Here is a 15,269-nt window from a genome sequence, read left to right as displayed (position 1 = left end):
AGTACATAAATTTAGATATTTGTTACCTTTCGCCAGCAGAAGTATTTTGTTACGCAATATTTCCCATTCGCACTCTCCCCTATCCAACAAAATGTCAGTAGTGACGTATTTCAAAAATGCAGAAATAGAATACAGGCATTTAAGCACGGAAGGGCGATAAAAAGCCGCGTTCTGGAAAGCTAAAATGTCATCCTTCTTCAATTCGATCGACATTTAATACGGAAAGTGTGACCTCTCCATTTGTAAAGTGTACAAAATTAGGGGAGCATTCTCGTAAAGTAGGATTTATGTAAACAAATCATCTTGCAATAATTATAGGGTGTCAGCAAAAAGCTACGCCTCAAATTTTAGCAAGTCAGGATAATTTAACTCGTTGTTATTATTCCACATATACTCTCTAAAGTTAGAGAGTGTAAAATGTTAAATTTAAATTAGTCATCTCAAATTATATAAAAGGTAGACATTAAAACTACTATTTTGGGATATTTGCTTATTATATGACGTTTAAACACCCTGTTATATGTTAAGAGACAACCAACACATGAAAAACTAACTTTTTTACCATTTAGTGACTGAAACAACTTTATTCAACAGTAAGAATATAAATTAATATTTAAATATTATTAAAAATCTTAATTCCATATAGACGCTAAAAACTGATGATAAACAACTCGATGTTTTCGAAGGTATACTATATAATAAAAATTCACAAAAGTAATACTCGCTTCGCCCAATCATCAGCTTAATTGAGTCCACTACTTACAGCATCTACAAATACTTGGCTAATATCCTAACTCTTACTTTTGAAGATCAAACCATCTACAATGTATGAAAGACAAATTTACGTTTGTCGAACAAATCAGGAAGGCTGCAATCCCTCAAACCTATGTACTTAAATCCCTAGATTCGGTATTGCTTCTCACGAGCATTCCTCTTAGACTAATCAATCATTAAAACTCCAAAACACAAGTGGCACTTAGTATAACCAAACACCACACTAAATAAGAATAATTTCTCTAAGCTAATCGACTTTATTTTTCTAAAATGTAATTTTCCTTTGGTGGAAATTTTTACTTAAAAATCTTTGGCTCTTCGATCAGCTACATTCTAGCCAACATAGTTTTAGATCATCTGTTCAATATAGTAATTCCACGACAACGGTTTAAAGTACCATTCATATACAAATATATGTGGATAATTTTTTCCCAAGGAGAGTATTCAAACTACAGTATATATCATTAACGGATGTTACAAACACCTACAATTTACCGTTGAGGTTAAGCAAGAGCAAAATATTCCTTCTTTAGACACTAAGGTGATAAGATTATCAGAAAATAGGATCATTTTGAATCGGTATCAAAAAATAACTAATTCTGAAAAATTTATAAATTATTTCTCTCAGCATTCAAAAAGCCAAAAACAGCTCCTGATTGAAATCTCTAAAATTACAAATAGCTACATATAACAGCAAAACTTATTAGATTAGACATCCCGATTATTAGAGCTTATTCCCGAAGCTTAAAGAACAGACACGGCTTCTTAATCAGAGAGTCATCTCATTTACCAACTTTCTTGTCTCGAATACGATGGGCAGTATACAGGGCAAACATCGCAGTGGTTAAAAAAAAAAAGAATAAGGAAGCACAAAAGTAATATAAAGCAATAAAAGCAAAAAACGAAAAATTCGTATGCAGAAGCACATCATTCCAACAAAACAGGTCATACATTTATTTTATCAGATAAAAAGTAAAAAGAGCTTTGATACAGAAAACAACTTTAAAAAACTACTATTTTTACTAGGAATAATCCACAATATAAGTTTAAAATAAAATTATTTTTGATGTTTCGATTTTCACTTCACACCTAGTTCTCAAAATAAAAAACATTAATAAATTAAACAACTTTGTTTTTTGTTACTTGATAAAAAAAATTTTTTAATAATTTAATTTTCCGTAGCCAAGACATTTGTTTGCGACCTACTCCTCTCTTGCCTTCAATCGTTTCCTGGATGATTAGTTAAGAGATTGCGTATTTTTTTCCTCTCAAAATATGGCCGAGGTATCCAATTTTTCGTACCTTAAAGTACCTTTAGTATTATTTTAAAGCCGTAAAAGAGGATATATGAGACTATAGTAAAAAGTATCACTTTATACAGCTGTGAGGTATGACCACTGAAAGAAAGAACACTGTCAACGCTGAAAGCGACGGAAATGGATTTTTGGAGAAGAGCCGCAGGAAGATCTAGAAGAGAAAGGATTACCAACGAACGCATTAGAGAAATAATGGGAATCAAACGAACAATCACAGATGACCTAACAACAAAACAACTTATCTGGTTCGGACACATACAAAAAATGGACGAACAACGAATGCCAAAAGAAATACTAAAGTGGCAACCAGAAGGAAAGAGAAAACGAGGTAGACCGAGAAAAAGTTGGAGCAAAGGAATAAATAAAGAACTGAGAGAGAGGACCATAGAAGAAGATCTATGGAACAACCGGTCTAAGTGGCGATTGGAACTCGGAAAACGGCGGAGAACGTTATAAACCGACAAGTAGTAGTAGTAGTATTATCAAGTGGTGATTCTTTAAGCATGCAATCTATTTGGTCTATTTGGCCCACAAGACAAAGAAAACTCTTTGACTTACTGTCAAGCTTTCGAATTTATTTTCAATTCTGTTTCAAGACATCTGTTGACAACAAATAAATATAAAAATTATGTAGTTATAATTATTAATTTTCTACTTACTAGTAGTGAGATTACAAATAAGTTTGACTTTACAAAACGCAAAATCAAACACATTAAAATTTTTTAAAAATTTGTTCCTTATATTATTCTCATGCTTAGTTAATTAACATACTCATTTATATATATATATATATATATATATATATATATATATATATATATATATATATATATATATATATATATATATATATATATATATATATATATATATATATATTCTTGTGGTCACATGAATATTTCCACTCAATTATTTGTCCTGCTAGTCCAACATTATTGTTAAATAAATAATTTTCCTTTTTGATATCTCTATGCTTCCAGATTGTACCATTCACAACTTGTCTTTTCGTTTGATTCAATCTGATGTATCTTCACGCAGAAACCCACAGTACTTCCATTACTAGATACCAATAATTGTCCATAAACCAACTAAATCATCCAATGTTTATTATTTGTTATTATTTGTGTACTGTTTGTTCTAGCGGGTCTGTTTTATTATAAAGTATATATGTTAATTTTATTGAAAATTCATCTCTATTCGTAGCTGTAACATTAGCTTTAATTTAGCAATTAATATTAAAACCAGTTATATCTTCTTCTAAAAAATAATCACCTCTCTATTCAATAAAAAATTCAACTTAAATAAAGGTAATGTAGAAGGGCTGTAAAAACTTTTTAAGGGTTTTATGACCCCTCTTGAGGTTTAACTTAAAAGTAAAAGTTTATTTGATGGCCCAGTTATTACCCTCAAGACTTGAGCAAAACGAGCAAAAATACAGCGGGATGGCGTGAGAGTATAACTACTTTATGGAATTTTAGGAATTTCTTGTTAATGCAATAACTGACAATATCTCCTAAAAAGTTACTTTGTACGAAAGTGAATATCGCGCAATATATAAAGAACAGTAGCGTGTATAATTCGTCGTATATATATATATATATATATATATATATATATATATATTTATATATTTATATATATATATATATATATATATATATATTTATATATATATATATATTTATATATATATATATATATATATATATATATATATATATATAAGAATTAGAAAAAAGAAGTACTTGTGACTCGTTTGGAACAAATATATAACTGTTTTGGATGGGTTGGAGTCAATAAAAGGGCTATTGGTTAACTATTTTTTTTTATTCTCGAGCTTTCATTTGTGTTTACAATTATTATCAAGAGCTAAAAAAGACAAAATACTTACAAGGTTGAACTAAAAAGAAAAAACAATTTTTGTTAACTTACCAAATAAAAATTAGTTTAGTAAGTAAAAATTACTGCTAATACATCTTCAAAATATTTAATATAAAAATGTTTTAATCCAATAAATGTTTCTCCGAAAATTTTTATACTTTTGAAAACATTTTTTTAATACAAAAATAATTGAATTTATAAATAAGTTCAAATAGCAACCAATTACAAATAGCCTCAATGTCATAAATGCCAACATAAAATTTTTTTTTTTGACAATTATATTGCCAAAAGTAAAATTTCGTTTAAACATTCTTTTTTGTTTAGTAACAAAAAGAAGAAGATTTATTCACCGTTGACAGATGTCTGAAAGAATGTAACAGATAAATGGAGAATTAAATATGACATTTTACAAGTTTTATATATAAATCATAAAGAAAGAATATAATTATTATAAATTTTGCTTAAATTTTGAATTTCTGATCTTTTGTTTAAATTATTATCACTTTTGCTAATACAAACCATTTCCAAAAAAGTCCTTTTAAATTTATTACTTTCACTACATAAAATTTTAATTTTATCAAAATTCATAATATGGTCTTTATCGATTACATGCTCTGCCAAAGCACAAGATGGTTTTTTAATTCTGCAATCACTTTTGTGAGAAATAATGCGATTTGAAAGATTTCTTCCGGTCTCACCAACATATTCAGCCTCACACTGAGTACAACTAATGCTGTATACTAAATTCGTTTTTTCAAATTTGTCTATAGGATATTTAGTTTTAGAATATAAAGATGAAATAGTTTTTATGTTCTTTGTTGCTATTTTTATATTGTCAATAACCTTTAGTGTTTGTATTAATTTAGGTGTTAATGATGGTATAAAAGGTAGTGAATGATAATAGATGTTCTGATTGTTAGATACAATGTTTTGAGATTGAGCAAAATATGGTGTTAAATTATTTATATTACCAATATTAGAAAAAAGCATCCTATGTAGCATATCTGGAGGATAAGAGTTTTCAATTAGAATATTTTTTAATAATTGAAGATCTTCTTATATCTTATTATATATATATATATATATATATATATATATATATATATATATATATATATATATATAAATATATATATATATAATATTGTACATATGTAAAAAGAAACTTATTGTATTTTATGAAAATTATAAATTTAATTAGGTTATTTTCTCAAGTAGTAGTGGGTTTTGTCAAATTGTTGTTTTAGTAAAACTTTTTACATTGTTAAAATGTAAGGAAATCACAATATATTGATTACACAAACAGATAACTTAAAAGAGATTGGAACTATGCTTACTAAGTTAGATACTACCTGTAATAAAATTGGTTTAAACATAAATTTGGAAAGACACAATACATGACAAATCTGTTACAAAACGAAAATCCAAACGTCAACTACAACGAAATAAGATAAGTTTATAAATATAAATACTTGGATTATGAAATTCATATTGCCAAGGAAAACCAAACTGCTAAACTGCAAAGAAGAATCATTTTAGCATGGCCCGCATATGAACCTCAATCCGACATCTTTTTAAGAGCAACATACCTAATTATTTGAAAAAGAAGTCGTTCAACCAATGTGTGCTTCCAGTCATAACTGGATTTTGTTTTAATTGTCGTATTTTCAGATTCTAGTAAGAGCCTAAGAAGGTTGGAATTGTAATTCTGGCAGACAACGGTGGGACAATTTTTTTAGACATATAACGTCATGGAGCAAGACACCTTGGTATCATTTGACCGAGAAGGATGCTAGGCCAGAAGACCCCACGGTAGTACCGGATTAACCGTGTTCCATCTAAAACCTTAACCACCGTTCTAGAGTAGTGGTATTGCCACTCAATGAACAACTAAAATGAAAAATTAGAAACAAAATAAATAACCATACCTGTCACCGAAAATCAGAAAATATTTTCGTGAGACCATAAACTAATAAATAATAATAAATATGAATTTCAGATCCTTAATTTAATTTAATTCTCTGTCCTCTTGTTCCTTCTTTTTTATCGCCCCAGAAATCATACAGTGTACTTTTCATTATTTTTCTTCTCTCAATATCATGTTGATGATGTTTCTTTCATCCAGCCCGAAACCCATTCGCCTCTCGAAGTCTTTCCTCTCATTTGCCCACCTCTGGCAGTTAAAAATGCGAGCGGGAGCGTCCGGTACCCCACAAACAGTACAGTCCGCCGAAGCAGATATACCTATTCCATTTGTGAAGGTGCCAAAGCTAATACGTTCGGTCAAAAACTACGTCAGGAAGTAGTCTATTTTCCTGAACTAACATCCTCACCACAGCCTTGGATCAGAAATAAGCTCCTTCGTCCAACTTGCCTTTCCGCTATCATTTGCCCATTCTCTCTGTCACTCCACTATCGTTCTCTTTCTCATTCTCATCTTCCATCCATCCTCCTCGCATACACCCTGGCTCGCTATTTGCATAACAAAACGATCTGTATCACCGCTCCAATGACATACAGAGTCTGACTTGAGACCGTCCCGTATGCGCTAGAGACCCTGAGGAGCATTCGCCTTTGCGAAATCTCCATCAACTTGAGCAGGCAAAACTTCATTTAGCACCCTTCTTTTATTGCTACCTGGGCCTCCAATGTTCACCAGTAGCCTCTAGATTTCGGTTCGTCTTTTTTACCGTCTTTTGGATGTGTACTTCAAACCTCAGTTCTTTTGACAACCAGACTCCGAGATACATAGCCGATTTAACGGGTGCAACCTCCACAGCTCCCACTATAAAGCGAAGTGAGGATTTGTCCCGGCTCCCTTTGAGAACTTACACCTCAGTTTCCGAGGTGCTAGCTGTAGATCGTTCTCTCTGATCCACATACTAATACGACGCAGGGCTGTGTCAGCCATGTCCGTTTTCTGACTCGACTTCCAATCAGTGAGAGATCATCGGCATAAACTACAAGAGTGCATACCCTTGGCATCTGTAGCCTCAACATCCTGTCTGGCAGGACATTGCAGGACAGGATGGGACCTAGTACTGAACCCTGCGGAACACCCTGCGATAAACTGATGTTGGTACGTTTTTCTCTTAGATCTGTCAGTAAACTATCTATCAATTACGTTAACCAGGTACTCACACCCAATTCACCCAGCCTGGAGATGATTTATACCCATGATTCCGTGTTAAAGGCATTGTTGACGTCAAGCAGGATAAGAGCCACATATCTGTATTCTGCGTGACTAAAGAGGTTACTTCTGTGACCGCCTCTATAAAAGACCTTTTGACCCTAAAACCATATTGACGGTCGCATGCTTTTCTTCCAGCTCTCGCTTAAAGCGGCATTTAACAAGCTGCTCGTACAATTTAGCTAATGAAATAAGAAGACAAATTGGCCGAAATCTCACCTCTTTTTTTTGCCTCTACCTATCGGGATAAGGATAACCTCAGCATCTTTCAACAGTGTTTGAAATTGCTTTTGTTCAAGCAGTTTATCTAGCAATCTCAGGGAAACCTGCGGCTATCTTAGTGCGGCGAGTCTTACTGTCTCCAGCATGACTCCATCTATGCTAGGTGCCTCTTGGATCTTCGTTTGTCTAATAGCCTCGCCGAGTTCCAACTCAGTAAAAGGTTCGGCCTCTACGAAACCAGTAACCATTTCACGTCTGTCCTCTACCTGAGGAAAGAGTTTTTGTTAACCTAGGCTACAGCAAACAAACTCACAGTAGTTCAAAGAAGAATGAAACGCTCGCTACTTGGACTGACTCTCCGAGACAGGGTTAGAAATAAAGAAGTAAGAAGAAGGAAGGGGAAATAGGTTGCAGAAAGGTCAAGACCGATAGAACTGGAAGAAATTAAGGGAGGCCTATGTTCAAATTTGGATGCAGAAGGCTGGATGATGATAATGATCATAATAATGATGATTATGCTGGTTATACGGTCTACGTTATTATACGGAGTAGAGGCCTGGACACTTTCCGAAGCTTCTTTAAGAAAACTCGAGGCATTCGAGATGTGGTGTTACAGACGTATTTTAAGAATTTCATGGGTGGATCGTGTGACTAATATTGAGGTCCTACGTAGAATAGGCAAGGAATATGAGATTATTTACACCATCAAAGAGCGCAAAGTAGAATATATTGGCCATGTTATGAGGAATGAACAGAGATACGGCTTGCTGCAACTCATTCTTCAGGGCAAGGTATTTGGAAAGAGAGGACCAGGGAGAAGAAGAATATCTTGGCTTCAAAACCTGAGAAAGTGGTTTAATACATCGACAACCGTACTATTCAGAATAGCAGCGAGCAAAGTTAGGATAGCCATGTTGATCGCCAACATCCGGAACGGATAGGCATCGTAAAAAGAAGAAGATGCTGGTTATGGTGATAGCGCGAACAGCTCATCTGTAAAAACATTTGAGCTAGGAGGTATTCTGAATTAAAGAATAGAAATTTGGGTAATAAAATCTAGAAGGGCTAGTGAAGATATTTGTACAGTAAAATATCTACTTTAAAAATATCTTTCAGTTTCTTTTTAATAAGTGTGCTGTTTATATTGTGTTTGGAGAACTCTGTTAGAGAGTTGTTATAATGAAGTACCTCTGTTAACTAAGGTATCGGATGTTGGATATTTCTGGGATCGTTGTGTCGAATTGATTTAAAATAGCTCTTCAATGCTATTAATAACCCACAGCGGAGTATATTAAGAAAAATATTTTTCAACAAAGGTGTTTTCGAGTAGTGAATCATCCTTATTCGCAGCTATGTTAAAAGGCTATATTTCAGTGATAGTTCTCCATACTCCAATTTAGGCATATAATACATAGACACGTAAGTGTCTATGATTGTAGTGGAGAAAGCTCCACGAACAATCTAAAGTATGGCATTATGAATAAAATCTAGTGGTTTCAGGATAATCTTGGTTGGTAAGGTATAAACAATTGAACCGTAATCGATTTTGGATCTATGGAAGGTAATCAACGTTGGTAAGTCAGATTCCCAAGAGCGATTTGAAAGGGCTTTTAACAGCTTAAGTCGTTTGTTGTAAATTAGAGTCAAGCGTTGTACATGCTCTTCTAAGGAGAGCTTTTCATCCAATCGTATAGCGAAGAATTTTATGGAGGTTTTGAAAGGAAGGATATTGTTGTGAAGATACAAGAAGGTGCAGTAAGTGGTTTTTTCGAAAACAGTATACCCGTTGTCTTGATAACCGAGAATTTATACAAATGTAACAATTGTTATTGTTAATCGTTAAAACACAAATTATTATAATATATTAAAAAAAATTAAATACGTTAATAGCAAAGGAGTGTTTATAAATAAAAAAAAGTAAAGAAATTAATAACTGAGTTGCAAAACACTGAAAGGAAAATAAGAGATAAATTTTTTGTTTTAAATTTTTATAAATCCTTTACAAAATATTCGGTATGTACACCAAAAAAATTTACCCTAATGATTCCTTCCTTTGTTTAACCACGTCCATATTTCGTATAAATTAATGTTTCCAATTTAATTGTATAAATTAAAAAATTAGTGAACGAGAAAAGAGACTTTTGACGATTTCCATCATGCTCAATTTAAAATTAAAAACACTGGCAAATTGAATGGCGCATTTAAAGAATCTCATTTACATGCCGTTTTAATTGGACATATTCGTTAGGCTAGACAAGTCACGTTTTGTCAAGTGCTTGATTAATTACAAGAATAAAATTTTACCACTTCATCTTTCATTTTCTAAGCGAAATGGGGAATTTGAAAATACACAGTAAAAAATTAAAATCAATATTATATTCACTATCAAATTTAGAAATAATACGAGTACATTAAAAACCGTGTTTTTTCTCAAATTTCTAATTGACATCGGAAGAAAATATCAAGTCTGGAATACGACAGGGAGATATCTTAAGTTTTTTTTTCTTTAAATTAGTAATAGACAAAACCATTGAAGAAATTTAAAGGGCAGGACAAGAATACAAGCTGAACAGAAAATTTATAAAACTATTTTGTTTTGTTAGTTTTATACAGCATTAAGAATAGACACAAATAGTCTTAAGCCTAATATAAGAAGAAAAGAAGAGGCTGTCTATTTACACTGTCTATTTAAGTTTTTTGTCTTTAATTAAATATATAAAAAATATATAATAAATGTATGTACAAACGTGCTGAACCGATTTGTCAAAGAGCAACAAAAATAATAAACTTGCTCTTAACTAACTCCTTATAGTCAAGTAGTTACAATCCATTGGAGGATAATAACCAATAGACATACCAAAGTCTTAGAAGAAGAAACTCAGAAAACTGCAATGTATTAAAAAATTATTAGAGATTCACAAAGAAAACTGGATCTTCAATATGGATTGGACATCCAATATTATTTTACATATGGTAAAATGGGACGCCAAGAAATTTTTCCCCTTTTAATCTGTTAGTTGGCCTTGTATATTTTTTGTTATCTTTCTGGTTCTAATGTGTTTCTTTTTTCAATTGTTGTCATTGTAAAATAATATGAGCCCTAGACTTAATACTTATTTCAAATATAGTGAAATGAAATTTATTTAACTGCTATGTCTTTATTTAATTTATAATGTCTTTATTAAAAGGTTCTTATTTTAATTTATTAAAAAGCACAATAATTTATATAAGTTTATTAACCACTAAGAATACATAATTTATTTTAGGCGAACGTAACAATTAAAATCGCGAGCGCGTCTTCTTCAAAATTAACTGATCCCCTTCAATTACAGACCGGTTTTATTTCGGTCTACCTGGACACCTCAAATCGGATGATTCATCATAATTTGGGTCTAGATCCTTCGCCGAAATTTCTACAACAAAACAGAATTAGTCATAATATATTTACAGTTATTTTAGGCCATGATATTTATCGTAACAATAGCTTATAACATCTCAAAGATATTTTCCCTACCAACTCTATTTTGGTATAAACAAACTGATAGTATACTTACTTTCGACGATTTTCTTTGTATCATTATATAAGTATACTTGTAATTGGAGATTGGACCAATATGCACTAAAGTTTTTTAAAATATGCCCATATATATGCACACATTTTGCAAATATATGCATAATTTTTATATTAATATTTTATTTTTTTTTACTACACATACATTATTTAATAAATTACAAATTATCCAAAACTGCATACATACATACATAATGCATACATAATTATTTGCCAATAAATATTCTACAGAATCAGTAAATTACATTCCTTGCTCCTCAACTTAAAATAATACCTCTTAAGAAATCGTAATTAGACTTACTAAATGCTAATTCGAACTTTATTAAAGGTTTTGTTACAACCTCATGACACTTTTTTATGACAATGTTAGATTTACTGTCAAAATCCATTAATAATTTCAGTGAAACAAATTGATAAAAATAAAAAATTTCAGCATTGAGCCATGTACCTCATTGTGTAAGAACCGATTGAGGTGGCAGATAAATATATGGTAACTTTTTCTTATTCACTTAAATTCTTACAGCAGATAATTTTTTTTGCACTGTTAGATTTACCGGTAAAATCCATTATTAATTCTACAATAAACAAATTTAACAAAATAAAAAATTATAGTATGAAGTCATGTACGGCATGAAGTAATTATACCGGTTCGGGTGACATAAAAATATCTGGTAAAACATCAGATTAAAAAAAATCATTGCAACATTGCCCATAACCCATCGTGCAATAAAAGGTTCGGGTGCCAGAGAAATACGTGGTAACTTTTTTCAAACACGTGAACTCTCAAAGAACTTTTATGATTTTTTTTTGCAATTTTTTATTAACGAATTTATATCTGAAAATCAGATTCTTATTTCTTCTGCGAACCTGTTTAAACCATGAACAATACAGGATACATGAATTAGATTTGCATACATTAGTTTAAGATGTTGGCCTGCTTTTACCATCTGCATCTGATAGCTTGTCTAAAATGATATTTCCGTTTTAAAAAATAAATTATATGAATTAGTATCCAAAGCATATGCTGTTTTAACTTTTCACACATTTAATGAATTTAATCGTAGACAGTGTAGCAGTCACAACTGCTTACATATAATTAATTAATATAATTTATTATTAAAATCCTAAAACTCCTTAGAATCCCGTTTATGAAACGTTTATGGGCAATAGACGATACGATGCGCAAGTGTAATCAACTAAAGTGGTCAAGAGTCGCTCGGCTAAAGTCAGTTTTGGCCAACAACTCACACAGAGAGGTGTATTTCTCCAAGCCTTAACCGGCATTTTTGTTGTCTTAAAATCGGGTAGAAAATCTGGGATTGGATTTAATATTTTCCCCGAACATCAAGGGAGGAATTGGAACAACATAATATGATAAAGAATCTTGATTGAAAAACCCGGCTTCCAAATCTGCCGAAATGATTATTTAAAACCCGGCTTTCAAATTTGCCGAAATGATTATTTAAAACCCAGGTGAGCAATTAAATTATTTAGTTTTATAGGCCTATCATTTTATTGATATTTTTATTGTCTTTTGAAATATTAACAGTGTAAAATCCGAATTTTCTCATATGTATCATGTGGCCTTGAGCTTAGATCGTAAATTTATCGGACACCTAATTAGGTTTTTTCTGTTTTTTTTGTATATCTACTCGGTATAAAAACTTTCATGCCTTATTTACTAGATATTCTTTAAATGCGCAGACGCAATAAATAGAAGGATGACAGTCAGCTGATGAAATAAAATGTTTGTTTATTGTGGTAATTTGATGTAAGAGTATGTGTTGACAGTCATCTTTGGGTACCTTGATCTTTCTCTAAATGTTATTTTTTGTAGATTTCACCCGATTAGGATAACGATTAATATTAGGATTAGTTTAACCAAACACCTACTTCAACCCATTGGTAACCAGGAACCGATTGTCTCCAGAACCACAGCGTTCTCCTTCATTCGCTTTTTCGGAGCCCCAAGGACCGTCAGAGCCTTAAGGGGACTTAACCAGGACAGCTGTAGTGTTGTGAGACATTAGCATCAAGTTTCATAGGGTTAAGGTGTTTTCTTGTAACTTACAACTTTGTATATGCATATACCAAGGTTAGTACTTATTACAGTTTTTGTATCATCTATAAGAAGTTAGGTAAATGGTTATTAATTAATTAAATTAGATTCATTGTTAGGGAAGGGGTTCATGCTTTTTGTATAGCGGTTTTTAAAAGGGAAGGGTAGGGAAGAAGGGAAAAACAAGGTCAATAGTGTCTTTTTCGGTTTTTAAACATTATTACAGGGTATTATATCAATAGTAGTTTATTCCTTGTTGTTCATAACTTCATTTATTTTTTCGTTAATTTCCTTCAGAAATTAGCTGGCGCCCATTTAGTATTTTCCGAGGCATCTCCGTATATTCTCTTATCTTACCCCTTTTATAGTTCTAGATTTTCAGGTGCATTATTATATTGTATTCTTTTTATTAAAAGATCTCTTTTCCCCTTATCCTAAAACCAAATTCTAGTGTAGTGAGGCTAGCCCGAATTCTTGCTTGAGGTTTTGTGTCTCTGTGTTCTTTTGAGCTAAGCCATTCTTTTTATTATAACTTCTTTGCTAGTTCTTCTCTAATTTATCATCTCCTTCTTCATATACCCCCCTCCTAAATTTTATTTAGGTTTCAACAGAAAGTAAATCAAAAGAATACAAATAAATAAGTTTAATAAATTAAAAATACAAGCTTTTTATAATATACCATTTCAAGAACAATGGTTTAAAAATCTAACTTCTATTGATTTTCCTTTTGAAATTTAAAAATTTTTGGTACTGGGACGTAAATTTTCTGTATCACTTTCTTAATTAGACTTTAGAGTTCCAAATTTACTTTTTGATATTAAGTCAATAATCAGACCACTAAATGATAGTCAAAAATATTTGTTATTTGATATAAATGTACAAATGTTATTACCAAATTTTTACATAAAGAGCTCAATGATAAATTTTTAAATAAATATTATGTATTGTTGTTTGTTGTTTGTTTGTGTTTATATGACTGCGGGCACTAAATCCATTCGCCAATCTTAAAATTTTTAGTCATTTTTTCATTAGTCATTGTTTCGTATACAATCTTATCCTAAATCTATTACTAGTATTGATCTCTAATATATTTTTTTTTTTGGTAATTTGTTTCTAGTTTTTTTTTCTATTAGGTGCTTTTTAGTTATTTATACACTACTCAACAATTGAAGTGGATAATTTTAAAATTCCTAAAATTAACATATAAAACTATTTTTTAAATAATTGCCTGTACTATACTCTATATGCTATCTTTATTGCCAATATTTTTTGCATGTGGTTTTTTTCTCCCTATTCTTATCGGCCCTTATGTCGTACAAAGAGAGACATGTCGTTATAAACATAAATATATCATTCGTATAAAAGTGCTTGTATTGGCTTTACCAGTTGTCAATAAGTCAAGAAATCTATTTATCACAAAAACATTATGCCGCAAAGACGTTTAGAATTAGTGCAGCTTGAGCAATTAGTTCGTTGGATCCAACAAGGCATAACTCAAGAGGTTGCTATGAGGCTAAATGTGTCGCAAAGTGTGATAAGTCGTGGATGGAATCGGTATGTAGCAACTGGATTTGCAACATACAGGCATTAAGGAAAACGAGAACGATCTACAACTCGTCGGCAAGACCGTTTTGTAGCTCTGACGGCAAGAAGAAACCCAACATTCACGGCTTCCAGAATTAACAGTATCTTCAGGCGTGCTACTGGACGAGCGATTTCCAGTCAAACTGTCAGAAGACGGTTACATGCATCCAATTTAAAGGCTAGACGGCGCGTTACCCATCCACGACTAACTAGGGAGCAACGTGCATGCAGATATCGCTGGACGATGGAACACTATCAGTGGAATTTCGAAAATTGAAGGAATTGTCTCTTTACTGACGAGTCCAGATTTCCTTTGTATACGAATGATGGCCGAATATTGGTGTGGAGGGAAAGAGGACAGCGTTACAATGAAAATTTGAGAGTTCCAACCACTCTTTTTGGAGGTGGATCCATTTGTATGTGGGAAGGCATATGTTTTGACGGTCGCACGGACTTAGTCGTCTTAATTAATGAGGCAATAACTGCTACATGATATCAAGACAGAGTCATAGTACCAATAGTTATTCCATTTTTTGGTGCAATAGGCGAACAATTTGTTCTGATTGATGATAATGCTCGCCCTCACCGTGCGAGAATTGTCAACGAGTGTATAGAAGCTCATGGCATTACAAGAATGGAGTAGCCTCCGTGTTCACTTGGTATGAATTGCAT

The sequence above is a fragment of the Diabrotica undecimpunctata genome, chromosome 3 (assembly GCF_040954645.1).
Source record: "Diabrotica undecimpunctata isolate CICGRU chromosome 3, icDiaUnde3, whole genome shotgun sequence".
Classification (NCBI taxonomy): domain Eukaryota; kingdom Metazoa; phylum Arthropoda; class Insecta; order Coleoptera; family Chrysomelidae; genus Diabrotica; species Diabrotica undecimpunctata.
The sequence above is the reverse complement of the archived record's forward strand: the minus strand, read 5'-3'. Positions refer to the sequence as shown.